The 17,888-nt window shown below is 41.7% G+C and overlaps 1 protein-coding gene and 1 pseudogene across 3 annotated transcripts in view; one reads left to right on the forward strand and one right to left on the reverse strand.

The window, feature by feature from the left end:
• The window catches only part of Ttc28 (tetratricopeptide repeat domain 28), a 425,155-nt gene that overhangs the window by 74,138 nt on the left and 333,129 nt on the right, over positions 1-17,888 (forward strand). The gene's annotated exons all lie outside the window — the stretch shown is intronic.
• Positions 9,616-10,616, reverse strand: LOC102922590 (large ribosomal subunit protein uL6 pseudogene; annotated as a pseudogene).

The raw sequence follows: 17,888 nt of genomic DNA on the forward strand, positions 1-17,888 counted from the left end.
TCCCTGTGATCTTAGGGCCACATCTCAGCAGTTTCTGAAGAACAAATGGTTGTTTTATATAATTTCAACAATTACAACTATAAATGCAACTTCTTTTCAAGAAATAGCTAGAGCATTTTTTTTTTTTTTTTTACTAAATGTCTTTGACTATACACACATACACACACATCTCCCCACAATGTGGACTTCTCATTTTAAAGGTAGGACAGCTATATACTCATTTTCTTTCTCTTTTGATACTCATTTTAAAAATAGGATTTCAGAAATTTTAACTTTTAAATCACTTATAACATATTTTCCACCCTACAGACTTAGCAAGGAATCAGTTTGAGAAGAATAAAATTATTGTCAGTCATCTCCCATACCAATGTTGTATAAAAATCTTTAATTGTGCTGATGAGAACATGAAGAATTGGCAAGAATATATTTAAAGCTAACTGAATGAGAAAAGATGTGGGAAATACAGGATGGAAGTGAAGCTAATTAGGAATTAAACAAATACATGTTAAAATAGCAGTTTGTATATTCATATTTAAACTAAATAAAGGCTGTATAAAATCATTTTTATAGATTATTGTCATTTCCAGATTATATACAAGAGTATTGACTTGGTTTAACTAAGAATGAACAGTTTTGCTTCAGTAGTTGAGTGAATTATAGCAATGGAAGGTATTTGTTTTTCTAAGAAAATTCATCTCCTAATTTTCTTATCAGACTAGGTTTTAGAATTACTGAGATGATTTAATCTACTAACCTTTAAATACATCAACTCTGTGCTGATTACAAAAATACTCCTTATCATCTGCCCCAGTCGTCATATTTGACACTTGAAGGGATGGTAACCTTTAAAATGAAATAACCTTGTCATAATATCATGGCTGGAGACTGACAGGGATACTCAGACATACTGGACTTCAAGGGCTGTTCTGTGGAACCGTTTGCAGATGTTTTTATTAGGGCGATTTATGGATACCATGCTGTTAGGTATGTGTATTGTCAAGTTGAGGAGACAAATCAGACATATAAATCATGTTTGAGGATCCATAGAATAACTAAACGAGTCTTGAGAGTGTGTGTGCATGCTTTACTGGTTCACCTCCTTGAACTGTCACTGAGGTGTCTCAGGTAAGTGTGTGTGCTTTTGTCTTTCTAGAGTGTTTGGGAAATTATGCTGTGTTAAGAGGTTAGTGTCTTTACCAGTTATTTTTCTCATTGCTGCCAAAAATATGGACAAAAGCAATTTCTGGGTGTGGTGGCATTACCCCCCTTTTAAAAATAATTTATTTAATGCACATTGGTGTGAGTGTGTCAGAGTCCCTGGAACTGGAGTTACAGACAGTTGTGAGCTGCCATGTGGGTGCTGGGGATTGAACCCCGGTCCTCTGGAAGGGCAGCCAGTGCTCTTTCCCGCTGAGTCATCTCTCCAGCCCCCAAAAGCAATTTCTGAAAGGAAGAATATACTAATTACTTTTCTGTTGCTGTGATAACACATGACTAAGGCAACTTATAAAAGAAAGTATTTAATTGGGTGTTTGGTTCCAGAGGGTTCGAGTCCTTGATGGTGGAGGTGAATCAGTGGCATGGCCAGTAGGAAGAGCTGAGAGTTCACATCTTGATTGGAGAGTAGGAGGCAAAGAAAGGTAACTGGGAATGTCACAAGTCTTTTGAAAACTCAACACCCCCCCACACACCTGTGTCAGACCTCCTCCAAAAAGGCCATGCCTCCTAATCCTTCCTAAACAGTTCCACCAGACATATGAACCTATGGGAACCCTTCTCTTTCAAAATACCACATGGGTTTATCTGAGCTCAGAGTTCAAGAATAGAGCCCACCATGGCAGGGGAGGCAGAGAGAGATGAAGGTACCCTCAGCTTGCTTTCTCCTTTTTGTTCAGTCTGGGTCATTTAGGGCAGGTCTTCCCACTGCAGTTAATCTGAGAAACTCCTTCACAGGTGTAACCAGAGCTCATCAAATTGTCAGTATTAACCTCACAGTGTCCATTTGGTAGAGTCTTGGTATAGGACCAGGGGAATAGGAAGGAGAATACTTATGCAATGGATTTAAAAGTTGAAAGTTGGGGAAATGCTTGAGGTTAAGTGTCCCCGAGGCTTGCAGGGATGATCTGCAGAAGTTATAACAATTGAAAAAAAAAAGATATATTATGGGGCTTGTGATGGAGTCATAAACCTTTTATTAAAATCTGGGAGTGATGGGATACTAGTAGAGCTGTCATAGAGCAAGGAAGAAAGGTATTCTCTGTGTGTGGTCTATGTGTGTATATATGTTATGTATGTGTGGTGGTGGTGGTGGTTGTGTGTGTGTGTGTGTGGTGTTCATGTATGCTTGTGTGTGTATGTATGTGTACCATGAATTGCTAATTGGTTTTATTAATACAAAACCTGGAGCCAGATATTGGGGTAAATGCTGAAAGATAAGAGAAACAGAACAAGCCACAGGCAACCTCACTTTGCCAACTCCTCAGCCAGGAATCCTCAGACTGAAAGCCTTTGAGTCCTCACCTCTGAGGGTTAGTCGAACTGCTGCTAAAAGCCTCTAGTTCCTGGTCCTCATGCCTTAAATACTTTTCTGCTTCCTGCCATCACTTCTTGAGATTAAAGGCATGTGTCCTTTCCAAGCAAAGACATGAGATCTCAAGTGCTGGGATTAAAGGTGTGTGCCACCATGCCTGGCTCTGTTCCCAGTGTGGCCTTGAACTCACAGAGATCCAGACAGATCTCTGCCTCCTGAGTGATAGGAGTAAAGGTGTGTGCCACCACTGTCTAGCCTCTATGTCTAATCTAGTGGCTGTTCTGTTCTATGACCCAAAGTTTATTAGGGTACACAGTATATCAAATCCACCTGATGACTCTGTGTTGAACAAAGTAAATACTAAGAATCTCTATGTAGAGTTGCCAACCTGAATCAGTAGAAAAAAATTTACAAAGGGAACATTACTCAAATCTGAAAGTTTTGGAAAATGTCATGTAAAAAATATTTCACCAAGTGGTCGTGCACGCCTTTAATCCCAGCTGTGGGAGGCAGAGGCAGGTGGATCCCCATGAGTTTGAGTTGGTAAAGTATCTTATGTGCAAACAGGGTGATGTGAGTTTGCATCCCCAGGAACCCACATTAGAAATTCCAGAGTGGTGGCATGAATCTATAACTCCAATGCTGGGAAATAATGGGGACATCATGGAGATAGGCAGATCCCTAGATGTCATTGGCTAGCCCATCTAGCCAATTTGTTAGCACTATGGTGGAGTGAGGTACAGGAAAAAATGCCCAGCTTCTACTTCTGGTCTCCATTAGCATGTGTACCTGTTAATGCATGCATTCTCACACATATCAGCATAGTCCCCGCCCCCAGAGAGAGAGAGAGAGAGAGAGAGAGAGAGAGAGAGAGAGAGAGAGAGAGATGAGAGAGAGATTCTTATTTGATTATAGAAAACAGTTCCCAATTATTCCTCAGAAATTAAGCAGAATTACCATATCATCCACAGTCCACCTCTGCATATATACTTAGAAGAAATGAAGTCAGGATCTTGAAACACACATGGACACATAGTAATAGCAGCACCATTCACATTAGCTGAGATGTAAAACAGCTCAAATGCCTATCTGATTGTAATAGATAGATATGGATATTCAATGGGAGATTATATAAATATAAAAAGAAATGGAGTTTTGATTTGACATTTGCTACAACATAGATGACTCTAAAGCATGCTAAGTAAAATAATCTAGGTACAAAGGGCTGTGTGTTGTGAGATTCTAATTTTTAAACTGTCTACAATGCATAAATCTATGGAGATGGAATGTGAAACTATGGCTTCTAGGAGCTAAGGGAAGAGTGTAGAATGGGTGTAGGCTTTTACTGTGGAATGACGACCCTGTCTCAGAACCAGATTGGTTATATACCATATTGTGAATATGCTAACTCCCACTGAATTATTCAGTTTTAAATGGTTAATTTTATGTTATATGAATTTTGCCGAAGTTCCTTTGAATGTTTGAAGAATAAATGATTGCATAGGGTCATTTGTTTGGATATCCTGCTGTGAGCTGGTTATTGTGTATAAAATTTCCAATTTCTAGCTCTGTTATCTGAGAACAATGAAAGAGTGGGAACAAGCAGTGATCACACTAAAGCATCTACGGCACTGTTTGATTTACACGAGAAAAGGGAGATCCTTGATTGACATGGAACCCACTTATTAACAGAAATAGTTCCTAAAGTCTGATGTGGTGTGAGGGACAGCGGAATAAGATTGCGGTGGCACTGACTGCTGTGTGCATGTGATGCTCACTTGTCAAGTGCAGCTACGCTGTCCTCAGCCCCTCCTCCCGGTGGGAATGCCTGCCTGTGTGAGGGAGCTCATCCAATCGATCTACTCTCCCTTACTTTGACTGACTGCAGGTCCTACACCATGGTTGAAGTCCTTCTTAGTTAGGGGCGCAGTAGACACACAGTGTTAGCCCCAAACCAACCTTTAATTGGCTAGAGCTATCATTGTTGAATGACGCAAGCTTGCGTCCTCGGGAATGGAGGAAAGCACCTCTGAGAATCTGTGCAGATTCGATTTCCACATATGGCTCCATGTAACGCTTTTCCTTCAGCAGCATGCCCTCAAAATGGAGAGGATTTCCTGTTTCCAGTGACTTCATCTTTCAGCTTTCTTGAGCTCTCCAGTGGCTGTAATATGTAGACTTTCTGTCGTTTGTTCATCAGACTACAGATAAACTTGGATTATTTCAAGTCATTACTTTCCATAACTAGACAAAGCATTTTATGTATATTCTATGAAGTCTCTTTTCGGTGTGTATTCACACGTGTTTGATTATTAGCAGTGGTTTCACTGTTGCATGGATTTCTGAAATGAGGAAGTTCTAGCTCAGGTTAGTACTGAAACTGCAGAGATTAGTAATTAGAGACAGAAATATCTGTGCTGTGTCACTTGTCATATTGGTGATAGGAGTGAGAGTTAAAAAAACTATTTTAAAAATAGTGCCCATCTTAACACAGTTTTGGCTTTATGTTAATAATGTGATGCAGTGCATAACACGGGACAGAATAAGAGAGTAGCAGAGTGGGTGAGGAATTGGATCTGGACTTCCATGTTGCTGGCTATGTGGCCTTGGAAAACAAATTATCCTCAGTGTTCCTCAGTTTAGCCTTTAGAAAATGAGGATGATCAACATGTTCTCTAGTCTGATGAACTCTTAAGAGAGTAAGGCCTACCTTATATAGTAAGTTCCAGTAGGGCTAACGTGTAGACAGAGGCTTGCATTCTCTCAAGTTAATGGTTTGAAGATAGAATGAGAAGTGTTGCCAGAGTGCTGCTTGTTTGCAGCTGTGAGCAACGGGCTGCTTTTCCTCCTCAGTGTTCCCCTCCCAGTTCTCACTGCTGTCTCCTTGCTTAGAAACAGTTCAGAAAGCCTTAGCCTGAGTGAAAGCTCCTCCCAGAGCTTCTGGAACTCTGGAGTTGGACTTAGTTCTTATGTGTGTATGCAAATGAAGCACTGGAGCGCTGTAGAGATGTAAATAAAACATTGGCTTACCAGTCATCAGATTGCAGTGTGCTAGAGCAATGTGCCAGACTGCTTTTGACAAGCACAGTGAAAGGTTTTTTTTTCTTCAGCATGACAAATCCTAATTAATTTTCTGAACATTTCAAGCTTCCAGTCGGATCTTTCTGTCATTTGTGACCTGAGACTCGTGCCACAAAGTTGGTGAAAATTTTTAGTTTTATGGTAAGATAAGATCTGTGTATAGCTTTGTTGAGAAACAAGTGTCCGAGAGCGTGAGAGTTGTTGAGTGTGCACAGTGCTTGTTTCCAGCTCTCATTAAGCAGATGCTTTTAGAATGAGTTCTTGTAGCAGCAAGTTCCTCAGGTTGCTGTGGTATTCATCATGACTGACAGCTCACATCTGGAGCTGTGGAAATCTGCATGTTGATAGCCCTCATTTGGCTTCACCCCGTCTTTTGTGGTACAAACTTGCTGTTTGTCTTTTTCTCCCCCTCAAGAAGGAGATGCACAGTCTCATGGGTAACAGTGTTATTTCTTTATTGCTTTACTTCTCATTTCTTATATTAATCAGTAAACATTTTAAGATTATGAATGAGCTCTATTTTCTGTAGCCTTGGGGAGGGAGGGAAGGAAAGGGGATACGATGGGTCTGGAGGGGAAGAAAGAATGAAAAGACTGTTGAGAGTATGTGGTCAAATGCAGGGAAATGATGAGTGCACAAGTATGCAAGGATGTCAGAGGAGGCCAGAGGAGGCTGTCAGACTCCTTGGAGCTGGAGTTATGGGCAGTTGTGAGCCACCCAGTGTGGGTGCTGGAAACCAGATTCCTGTCCTCTACAAGAACGGTGCATTGCAGGGAAGGAAAATTTCCTCCACTCTCCAGATCTCCTAGCCAGGTCTGAAATAACTTATTTAAAGACAGACTAACAGGAACAAATACGGATAGAGGGAAGTGTAACCAATTTATTATTCATGCTTTAGGAGTGACTAAAGAGTATTCATAGGCTAGAACCCACGTCCCAGGGTAGACTGTCTGTTTCTACATTTAGGAATAGTGGAGAACAGTGATCCCTGGAGAGATGTGACTGGATGGATTAAAAGAGGAATGATGTAGCAGCAGTAGGTGAAAGGGGCTTGGGGGACCCAGGAATGCCTTTCTGTGACTGCCTTCCTCCTGGGTATGAGTCAGGGCCTTTAGAAGGAAATTGATGTGGCTAATTTCCAGACAAGCTAAGTTGGAGAATTTCTTCATAGCCAGCTCCTACACAGAAAGATAGAAGGAAGAGTAACATTTCTAGGTTTTTCTGCAGATGTTGGGGGTCCAGGAGGGGGTGCTCCTGTTTCTATGGCCTGCTTTACAGGAGCAGGGGAGCAGGATAAAGAAGGCAGCAGAGGGTCGTGGTAATCCTATGTCTGTGCCCCTTTCCTTCAGTTCACGGTCCTAAGCCTTTCACACTCTGAGCCTCACGTACCTGGCTCACAAAGCTATAGGTCTTAGGTTCACAAAAGAATAGTTCATGCCAATAGGATATTGAGTATTATTTTATGGTTTCCACAAAAGATAATTGGAATCCCTGGTTTGATCAGATGTCTATCCAATCTTTCAATAGTTTGGACTCTTGATCAGAAAGTGTTATATTTGTCAACTTGTTGAAGAGATGTGATTTTTTTTTCCTAGAATGTGAGAGAGGGGAAAAACAATAAAGAGAAGATTTCAACTGAGATTGGTAATTTAGCTACCACGAAAGATGGAGCATGTTCTGGAAAATTATACTTGGGGAGTTTTGCTTATATGGTGCAAGGTGGATCTAAAAGAGATGATAGATAATTAATGATTATTATTATTACTTTGCTCTCTAAGCCAAATGTCAAATGAGGGTCAGTCCTATAGTGTTAGTCCTTAAGATGAGTGTTGAACTCTTCTGTATGTTCAGAAAGAACTCTGAAATGATAGTTTACTGTAGAGGAAAAGCCAGACACAGAAATTCAGTAGATTGTTGCTGCTGACAATGTCTTCCTCATACTGTTGGTTTAAAAAACATTTGCCATCACTTGAATCAATTTGGGATTGCAGACCTGTGTTTGAACCTGAAGACCCCCTCTAGTAACTGCCCCCAGAATTTGTAGGCCAGCTGGGATTAGTCCTTGGGGAGCCATTCAGTTCCTTCCAGGGAGAATTATGTCTGTAACCCCAAATCATGCTCACATTCCTTCTTGATTTTTGGATATGAGATCACATTTTTTTCCTAGTAGTCTTATCTTGAACCTTCTTTTTCTAAAACAGTAGATAACTTCTGTGATCTTTGATTTTTGCTTTTCTTTTCTGATATAACAAAAATTCTATGATTTTACATATTGAAGGCATATTTTTATTTTTGTATTTTTTTTAAAGATTTATTTATTTATTATGTATACAGTGTTCTGTCTGCACATATCCCTGAAGGCCAGAAGAGGGCACCAGATCTCATTACAGATGGTTGTGAGCCACCATGTGGTTGCTGGGAATTGAACTCAGGACCTTTGGAAGAGTAAGCAGTACTCTTAACCTCTGAGCCATCTCTCCAGCCCTATTTTTGTATTTTCTTGCCACACACAGTTCCTAATAGGATAGTTGCATAATGAAGACTAATTTGAATATCCATTAATTAATGACACTTGTGATAGAAGAAAATGACCATATTCAACAGTATATTGTTAGTCTAGAACAAATTGCTGCCACAGCTGCCTCTGAAAAGGCTTGCATGATGTGTCTAGTTGAGCTAGATGCCAACAGATCAACAAGTACAGGGCTGTTATAACATTGAAACCCAGCATTAAAATTCATCAAAAGCTCTCATTTATACTTTTTATTAAATTTTCCAAAAATTGCAGTTATTAATATGGATAATTCTTCAACAAATAGGATTTACACATGGGAAATACATGCCTGACTATATATGGATATGGGGGAAATGATCTTCCTAGTGTGTTTCATATTAAGGAGGCACTTTGTGTCCTCCTTGGATATTTAGCAAGGTCACAGCAGATGTGGCTTACCTATTTATTTTGGATGTAAGGATACTGGTTCTAGCAAGTAGACCCAAAAAGAATATAGTGGTTTATGCTAGGAAACTAATGAAGGATGAAGGGTTGGTGCTGCTCAAGCCTGGGCCCCCATAAACCGCAGTAGATGTGGGTGCTGACCCACAGTATGTGCGGAGTGCTCTTCTCTAAACCATCTGGTGCAATGCATTTATATGAGCAAATTACAGATGTAAATGTGGCCGTGCAGGGTTCGCCGTGCACTGTGGTGCTGTCTGCTAGTGGAGTGCCAAACCCCACTTCACATTCTTTGTGCTGTGTGTGATTTCTTGAGATACATTACATCCGTTTGCTATGCCCTCCCTCAGTGCACACTCCACTAATAGAGCGCATTAATGCTGTGCCGCGGTGGGATTGTTCCGTGTCTGTACCTGCACCTCAGAAGATCTCAAGAGGAAGGCAGCAGCCCCAGTTCTCCATCGCTGCATTTCCTTCCTTGCGCAGATGATGTGAAAGGACTCAGCAAATGCATTGCTGCCTGCGCTTTGAGACTCTCCTTGGAATCCTTAGCTCATCCCGCCGTTTCTGATGTTCGTCTGTTTGATACTCTTATCTAAAGAGTTGGAAGACTTTTTGTGAGAAAATGTAAAATGATTTGCCAGAGTCACAAGTTAGGGGCTGCTACTAAAACCAACTCAATCTGACGGTTACTATGGCAGGATTGCTGCCTGTTTTGAGTATTTGTGGGTAAAAGTCCTTATTACACAAGCATGACGATGTACCTTCAGGACTCGGAGCTGAGTGACAGGAGAGAAAGGGCTCCTGAAGTGTCCTCTGAGTGGAATGCCTCCTCCTACACCAGGTAGTCATTATAATTAAAATAAAAGTTATTTAAGAAGAATCCTGATGTTGTTTTTACCTGTTTAATTTATTTTAGTATTTTTCATTATTATTATTATTATTATTATTACTATCATTTTTAATACAAGTCTTTTAATGTCCCGAAAGATACCCCAAATCGTACTTAAATGCAGAATCTTGTTTCTGGAGCTGGGTAACTTAGGTCTTACTCATCAGCCTGCCACATTGTTCCCTTTTCAGACACATAGATACCATCCAAAACTTTTCTGATATCCTTGTTTTTAACTGTTGTGGCTTGCTGAATCAGAGCCGCTGAATTTGAATCAAGTTCAATATCATTTCCTTCAAGGATTAATTTATCCTTCTGGGCTTGAGGGACAGAACAAGCAACGCCAGACCTCATCCAAACCCTGCGGATGTATTTTTCACCCAAGAAATTTCTGATTTCAACCAAAGACCCATTCTCCTGAGTAATGACATTGATGGGAAAGTGAGCACACACAGACCTCATCTTGTAGTGGAAGCCCAGTGTAACACTCTTGATCATGTTCTGAACGTGACTGCAGATGGTGCGGACAGTGGCCAGTTCTTTCTGTTACCCCACCATTTGTCAACCCGGAGCCTCTTCTTCCCAAGGAGACTCAGCTCTACATTGATGTGATTGAAGTCCCTCTGGAGGGTTCCTCTGGGGCCCTTCACAATGACTGTGTGCCCCTTCAGAGTGATGTTTACATTTTCTGGAATGTTGACAGTCTTGTTTGCTGAGAATGGTCTTCATTCTCGTAGTAGATGGGGCCTTAATAATAATTGTTATTCATTATTTATTATCAAATAATTATTCATTAAACAACCATCTATTTTATTATAATTATTATTAAATAGTTATTTATTAAGAATTACTAAATAATCATTTATTATTATTTAAAAATCTAGGATTTTTTTAAAAAGTCTTTTTAAAAAAATTTATTATATATACAGTGTTCTGTCTGCATATATGCCCCCATGCCAGAAGAGGGCACCAGATCTCATTACAGATGGTTGTGAGCCACCATGTGGTTGCTGGGAATTGAACTCAGGACCTCTGGAAGAGCAGCCAATGCTCTTAACCTCTGAGCCATCTCTCCAGCCCCAAGATCTAGAATTTTTGAGATCAAACTTTTAACAGAATTCAATATAAAATTAAGACACAATACTAACATCAAACATTTTACATGCAATAAGTCCAAATACATTAACTCAGAACAAGAGTTCTGAGTTAGAACATGAGTTCAATACATGAGTAGTGGTCTGTTTAACACTCCACAGCACCCATTCTACTCCTCAGTGCTCCACAGCTCTCCATTCTACTCCTCAGTGCTCTACAGCTCTCCATTCTACTCCTCAGTGCTCTGCAGCACCCATTCTACTCCTCGGTGCTCTACAGCTCTCCATCTACTCCTCAGTGCTCTACAGCTCTCCATCTACTCCTCAGTGCTCTACAGCTCTCCATCTACTCCCCAGTGCTCTACAGCTCTCCATCTACTCCCCAGTGCTCTACAGCTCTCCATCTACTCCTCAGTGCTCTACAGCTCTCCATCTACTCCTCAGTGCTCTACAGCTCTCCATTCTACTCCTCAGTGCTCTGCAGCACCCATTCTACTCCTCAGTGCTCTGCAGCACCCATTCTACTCCTCAGTGCTCCACAGCTTTCCATCTACTCCCCAGTGCTCTACAGCTCTCCATTCTACTCCTCAGTGCTCTACAGCTCTCCATTCTACTCCTCAGTGCTCTACAGCTCTCCATCTACTCCTCAGTGCTCTACAGCTCTCCATTCTACTCCTCAGTGCTCTACAGCTCTCCATCTACTCCTCAGTGCTCCACAGCTCTCCATTCTACTCCCCAGTGCTCTACAGCACCCATTCTACTCCCCAGTGCTCTACAGCTCTCCCTCTACTCCCCAGTGCTCTACAGCTCTCCATCTACTCCCCAGTGCTCTGCAGCTCTCCATCTACTCCTCAGTGTTCTACAGCTCTCCATTCTACTCCTCAGTGCTCTACAGCTCTCCATCTACTCCCCAGTGCTCCACAGCACCCATTCTACTCCCCAGTGCTCCACAGCACCCATTCTACTCCCCAGTGCTCTACAGCTCTCCATCTACTCCCCAGTGCTCTGCAGCTCTCCATCTACTCCCCAGTGCTCCACAGCACCCATTCTACTCCCCAGTGCTCTACAGCTCTCCATCTACTCCCCAGTGCTCTACAGCTCTCCATTCTACTCCCCAGTGCTCTACAGCTCTCCATTCTACTCCTCAGTGCTCTACAGCTCTCCATTCTACTCCTCAGTGCTCTGCAGCACCCATTCTACTCAGTGCTCTGCAGCACCCATTCTACTCCTCAGTGCTCTACAGCTCTCCATCTACTCCCCAGTGCTCTACAGCTCTCCATTCTACTCCTCAGTGCTCTACAGCTCTCCATCTACTCCCCAGTGCTCTATAGCTCTCCATCTACTCCCCAGTGCTCTACAGCTCTCCATTCTACTCCCCAGTGCTCTACAGCACCCATTCTACTCCTCAGTGCTCTACAGCTCTCCATCTACTCCTCAGTGCTCTACAGCTCTCCCTCTACTCCCCAGTGCTCTACAGCTCTCCCTCTACTCCCCAATGCTCTACAGCTCTCCATTCTACTCCTCAGTGCTCTACAGCTCTCCATTCTACTCCCCAGTGCTCTACAGCTCTCCATCTACTCCTCAGTGCTCTACAGCTCTCCATCTACTCCTCAGTGCTCTGCAGCACCCATTCTACTCCTCAGTGCTCTACAGCTCTCCATCTACTCCTCAGTGCTCTACAGCTCTCCATCTACTCCCCAGTGCTCTACAGCACCTATTCTACTCCCCAGTGCTCTACAGCTCCCCATCTACTCCCCAGTGCTCTACAGCTCTCCCTCCATCTATGTAGCAAACACAGAGGAGAGGGCTGGAGATGTGGCTCAGTGTTAAGAGTCTAACTGCTCTTGCAAGGGATCCAGATTTGATCCTCAGCAATCACAGGGTGACTCCCAGTCCCCCCCTCAAAGCTCTAGTTTCAAGAGTCTGACAATGTCTTCTGGCCTCTAAAGTTGATGTACACATTTCACTGCGCTTACATACATGTAGGCAAAACACACATACAAATAAAATTAAAATAATAAAATATTTTTTAAAAATTGAAGAAGGGATTTATAACAAACAAACATTTCTAGAAATAATCTAAAGTTTCATATATGGTTTTATATTTTATAAGTTTATATATGGAAAGTTCATTTAGAGTTGTAAAAGGTACTGGATACCTGGGCAGAGTCTGTATTCATGACTTTTTAGAAACAGTAAGATGTTAACAAAAATTTCAATTTTTCTGGGGATGTAGGACAATAAATAGATAAGATAAATAGAATTTAACCTGTAAGGTGATGTGAGGGAGGGCAGTAGAATGGGGGAATGAAAGCAATGCATTGATGCATACACATTTTGTATATGTCTTGGTTTCTTCTCTGTTGCTGTAATAACTGACCACAAACAACTTTGGGAGGGAAGGGTTTATTTCATCTTACAGGTCAGCAGTTCTCAGCCTTTCCAACTTTGACACAGTTCATGTTACGGTGACCCCCAACCATAAAATTATTTCATTGCTACTTCATAACTGTAATTTTGCAACTGTTAAGAATTGTGATGTAAATATCTGATGTGCAACCCCTGTGGGGTCATGCCCTACAGGTTGAGGACCACTGTTACAGGTTATAGTCCATCACTGAGGGAAGTCAGGGCAGGAACTCAAGGTAGTAACCATGGAGGAATGCTGCTTACCAGCTCTCTCTCTTTCTCTGGCTACTCCCCATGCATTCTCAGCTAACATTTTTATACAGTGCAGATAGACTCACAGTAATCTGGGTCCTCCCACATCAAGCAAGACAATCCTTTACAGACATGGCTACAGGTCAACTTGATATGGGCATTCCCTTAACTGAGACTCATTCAGATGTCTCTAGGCTGCATCAAGTTGACAGCTCAACTTAAAAACAATACAAAAAAGGGAAATTATTTTGCAAAGTGGTTGAAAAAATTAAATATATAGAATAAGAGGCAAACTTTTAACAAGCAGTAACTAAACAGTGTACCGTTTGAATAATTATGTTGCCTATAAAGTCATGTAAGAAAATCAACTGATTAAAGATGGAGACTTCAGTAAACAATGGAAGAGTTTGGGATTTTTAGGTGAAGTGACTCTAACAGCAGAGACAGAACTGTGCCTCAGAAGACCCAGGTCCCTCAGTTTTCTGTTTTCTCGTTTGGTTTTCATGGGATAGTCCCTATGTTTTAGGATTAGACTTTAAATTTCTTATTTTTGTAGTGACAATGTTAAAATTATTGGGAATTACATAAAATAACCTACATATTTGTTAAGGGATGCTGAGAAAAAAAGATTACCTAGTTTTTAAGAGTTTATAGGGGCTGGCAAGATGGCTCAGCAAGTAAGGTGATTGCCACCAGACCGGACAGCCCATTTCACTGCTGGTCCTCCAGGCTGGAATCGAGACCCCAGGTTGCCACCGAGTTCCCGGGATTTGTCTGTCTGTGCCTGGGGATCTGAACTCAGGGTCTCATGCTTGTGAGACAGGTACTTTTCCAACCAAGCCCTCTTCCCAAAACCAACCCTTCCCCTCTCCCCATTTTTTTTTAATCTTTTGAGATGGAATCTCACTTTGCTTGAAACTCTTGACTCTCCTGATTGCAGCTGTTGGATTGTAGGTATAGACCACCATGCTCAACACAGTCTGCCTGCTTTTCAAATGATAATTGCAGAAAAGTAATTTCTTCTCTGTGGCATTTTCTGTGATAACTCTATCCTGCTAGCACATGTCTTTTTTGTGCTTTTGTTGGTTTGCCAGCTCATTTTTATTGTCTAGTGTAGAAAACAAGTGGTATAGTTTGATAATTTGATATAGTGTTGATAATTTCAAGTTTTTTTTTGAGAAATTAGGCAAATAGTTCATGCCTGTAGCCTGAGCTACTTGGGAGGCTGTGATAGGATTGCTTAAGCTCAGGAGTTTGGGACCAGCCTGGGACATGTAGTGAGACTCTACCTTTTAAACAAATACATAATTCATGAAAAAAAAAATCTTTCAGTCGAGGCAGTTACATCTGAACTAACTTTGTTGTTAGTCCTTTTTTTCATGCCTCAGAATTGTAGCTTGGTTTCTCCTGCTGCGATTGCAGGGTGGGCACCGCACACCTGCCTTAGTTTAACGTCTTAAATGAATTTGAGAAAGCCGGTTTTCTTATTACACGACAGAATGCCTGACAGAAGCTACTTCAAGGAGAAAGGATTTACTCCGGCTTGTGTTTGAAAACAACTCATATGTGGTGGTGTGAGTGTGAGTTGACAGCCCCTATCACGTGGCAGCTGGGGAGCAGATCCAGCTCTCCAGTTCCTGCTCCAACAGCACTGCCTCTGCCACTTGGGCCCCATGAACAGAAAGTTCCATGGGCTCCACAAACACCAGCAGAAGTGAGTGTTCAGACATGGGAGCCAGTGAGGGACATTTCATGTTCAAACTACAGCAGTTGACTGCATTTTTATAATGGCTTTATTACAGTCTAATTCACATCTGTCAAGTCCAGCTTCTTGAAGTGTACAACACCACGGCTCTTTGTGAAGCTTTCTCTCCATCCCCACTGCCGGGTTTCAGAAACTCCACACCTATTAGCAGGCAGGCTTCGCCTCCTCAGTCACTGACATCCTTAACTACTTTCTGCCTGCATGGATTTGCCCTCTCTGAGTATTCTGTATAAATGCAATTGTATAACATGTGCCCTTTAAACCACAATATACAGGGATTGAGTCTAGAAATATCCCATTCTTACCTAGGCTGATTTGAGCATTCTACATTCCACAAACCTGGTGAGATGTAAGAAAATAGATGTGGTGATTTTCCCCACCAGATGGAGAGAGCATTTCTCAGAGTTGCTCTCTTAAGAATTATTAGCTTTGCAAGAAGGAGAACTACTTGGAAAGGGAAGAAGAAGATCTTCAATGGGCTGGGCATAGAGCTCAGTGCCACCTATGAGCCAAGCAGGCAGGGCCCCTGCGCAACCAGTACCCACCCGCAGAAAAAAGAGAACAATAATTGAGAATAACACTTTTATTTCAGGTACTTGTACTTGCTTGTTCGTCGGTTGTTTTGAAATAGAGCCCCACTCTAGCCTGAGCTGTCCTTAGACTCATGACAACTCTACTGGCATGAGCCATCACAAACCTTTAGCTATATTTTGATGGCTTGGTGGTTGAAAATTTACCATTTAGTATAACAGCTCACCCTAGCTATTGACACTGAAGTTGTTGCCGGCATTCTGTGCTGCTGCCAAGTAACTGTGTTAGGTGGTATAGGTGTGAAGAGTGTCTTTGTAGTGTGACCCTTCTGAGTTACTTTCTAAACATGTTAGTGAGTCTTACATGTGTACACTCAGCTGAAGGAAACACTCCTTGATATGAATTGCTGTTGCTTAATTTGGTAATCAGGATGTTCATCATCTGACCTTTTCAATACCTTTGGAGCAGGAACACAAAGCTCTCTCTTGATTTTACAGGGTGGCCAGAGAGGCAGCACTTTGAAAATTAGCATATGAATGTTTTGACTGCCTCACTTAAGACAGCCTGTCAGCTTGGCAGCTCCAAGCCTGTTATTTCTGTGTCTTCCCTTTTTCCAATTTCATGTTTTGACAAATAAGATTGTACTTTTGACAAGTGATTTCTATTCCATCTAAGAATTTCAAAGTGTTTTAAATGTGTTTATTAAACTATCTAAAGATCATCACATCTTCTCATCTTTGGTAATACAAAATTTCCCCTGATAGAAGGATAGAAAGTAATTGTACTGGCATTCCTGCAGTAAAATAAAATTTTAGACAATAAATGTTTTTCTTTTCTTTCAGAATAATTATTCCATATCTTTCAGAAACATTTCTTTCAATTCTTCTGATTTAGGCCTGAGTGTTTTTGAATAATGCCCCCGCCCTCCTGTTGTGAAAGGTCTTATTCTGTAGCCTAGGCTGGCCTGGAACTCACTGTGTAAAACAGAATTCGTGACAGTGGCAGTCCTCCAGCATCAGCCTTCCCAGACTGAATTTGTAGATCTTAGGCATCCCACTGAAAGTCTTATTGCTAAAGCAAATTCTATGTATTTAATATTACTATGTAACTGAAATTATAGTTATTTATTTGTTCAACAGATATTTAATGAAGACTGTGCTGGATAGTTTTGTGTCAGCTTGATACAAGCTAAAGTCATCTGAGAGAATGGAACCTCAATTAAGAAATTGCCTCCATGGATAGGTCTGTAGGCAAGACTGTAAGGCATTTTCCTAATTAGTGATTGATGGTTAAGGGCCCAGTCCACTGTGGGTGGGGCCATGCACAGGCTGGTGGTCCTGGGTTCTATAAGAAAGCAGGCTAAGCAAGCCATGAGGAGCAAGCTAGTAAGCAGCACCTCTCCATGGCCTCAGCATCAGCTCCAGCTTCCAGGTTCCTGCCCTGTTTGAGTTCCTATCCTGACTTCCTTCAGTGATGGACTACAATGTGGAAGTGTAAGTCAAATAAACCCTTTCCTCTGCAACTTGTTTTGGGTCATGGTGTTTCATCATAGCAATAGTAACCCTAACTGAGACAAGTACTTATGCTGGGACTTGCCCCAAAGTCTGGAGTCACAATGATGGACATACCCCATCCATAGAGCTTACATATGCAAAGTAAATGATGTTATTTCAAATTGATTGCTTTTTTATTTCATTATTTGAGATGGACTCTTTTTAAAAATATATAATTTTACAATACCATTCAGTTCTACATATCAGCCATGGGTTCCCCTATTCTCCCCCCTCCCACCCTCTCCCCTTACCCTCAGCCCACCCTCCATTCCCACCTCCTCCAGGACAAGTCCTCCCCCGAGGACTGTGATCAACTTGGTAGACTCAGTCCAGGGAGGTCCAGTCCCTTCCTCCCAGACTGAGCCAAGTGTCCCTGCATAAGTTCCAGGTTTCAAACAGCCAACTCATGCAATGAGCACAGGACTTGGTCCCACTGCCTAGTTGCCTCCCAAACTGATCAAGCCAATCAACTGTCTCACCTATTCAGAGGGCTTGATCCAGCTGGGGGCCCCTCAGCCTTTGGTTCATAGTTCATGTGTTTCCATTCATTTGGCTATTTTTTTTAAATAATTGAGTAAAACTGAAATTTATTATATGCCACAGTCATCCTAGGGACCTCCATGTTATATATATAGCCTCTATGGTTCTATGGGTTGTGGTCTGATTGTTCTTTATTTTATATCTAGAATCCACCAATGAGTGAGTACATACCATAACTGTCTTTCTGGGTTTGGGTTACCTCACTCAGGATGATTTTTTCTAGTTCCATCCATTTGCCTGCAAATTTCATGCTTTCATTGTTTTTCTCTGCTGAGTAGTACTCCA

Source organism: Peromyscus maniculatus, chromosome 23 (assembly GCF_049852395.1).
Source record: "Peromyscus maniculatus bairdii isolate BWxNUB_F1_BW_parent chromosome 23, HU_Pman_BW_mat_3.1, whole genome shotgun sequence".
In the NCBI taxonomy this organism is placed as follows: Eukaryota; Metazoa; Chordata; class Mammalia; order Rodentia; family Cricetidae; genus Peromyscus; species Peromyscus maniculatus.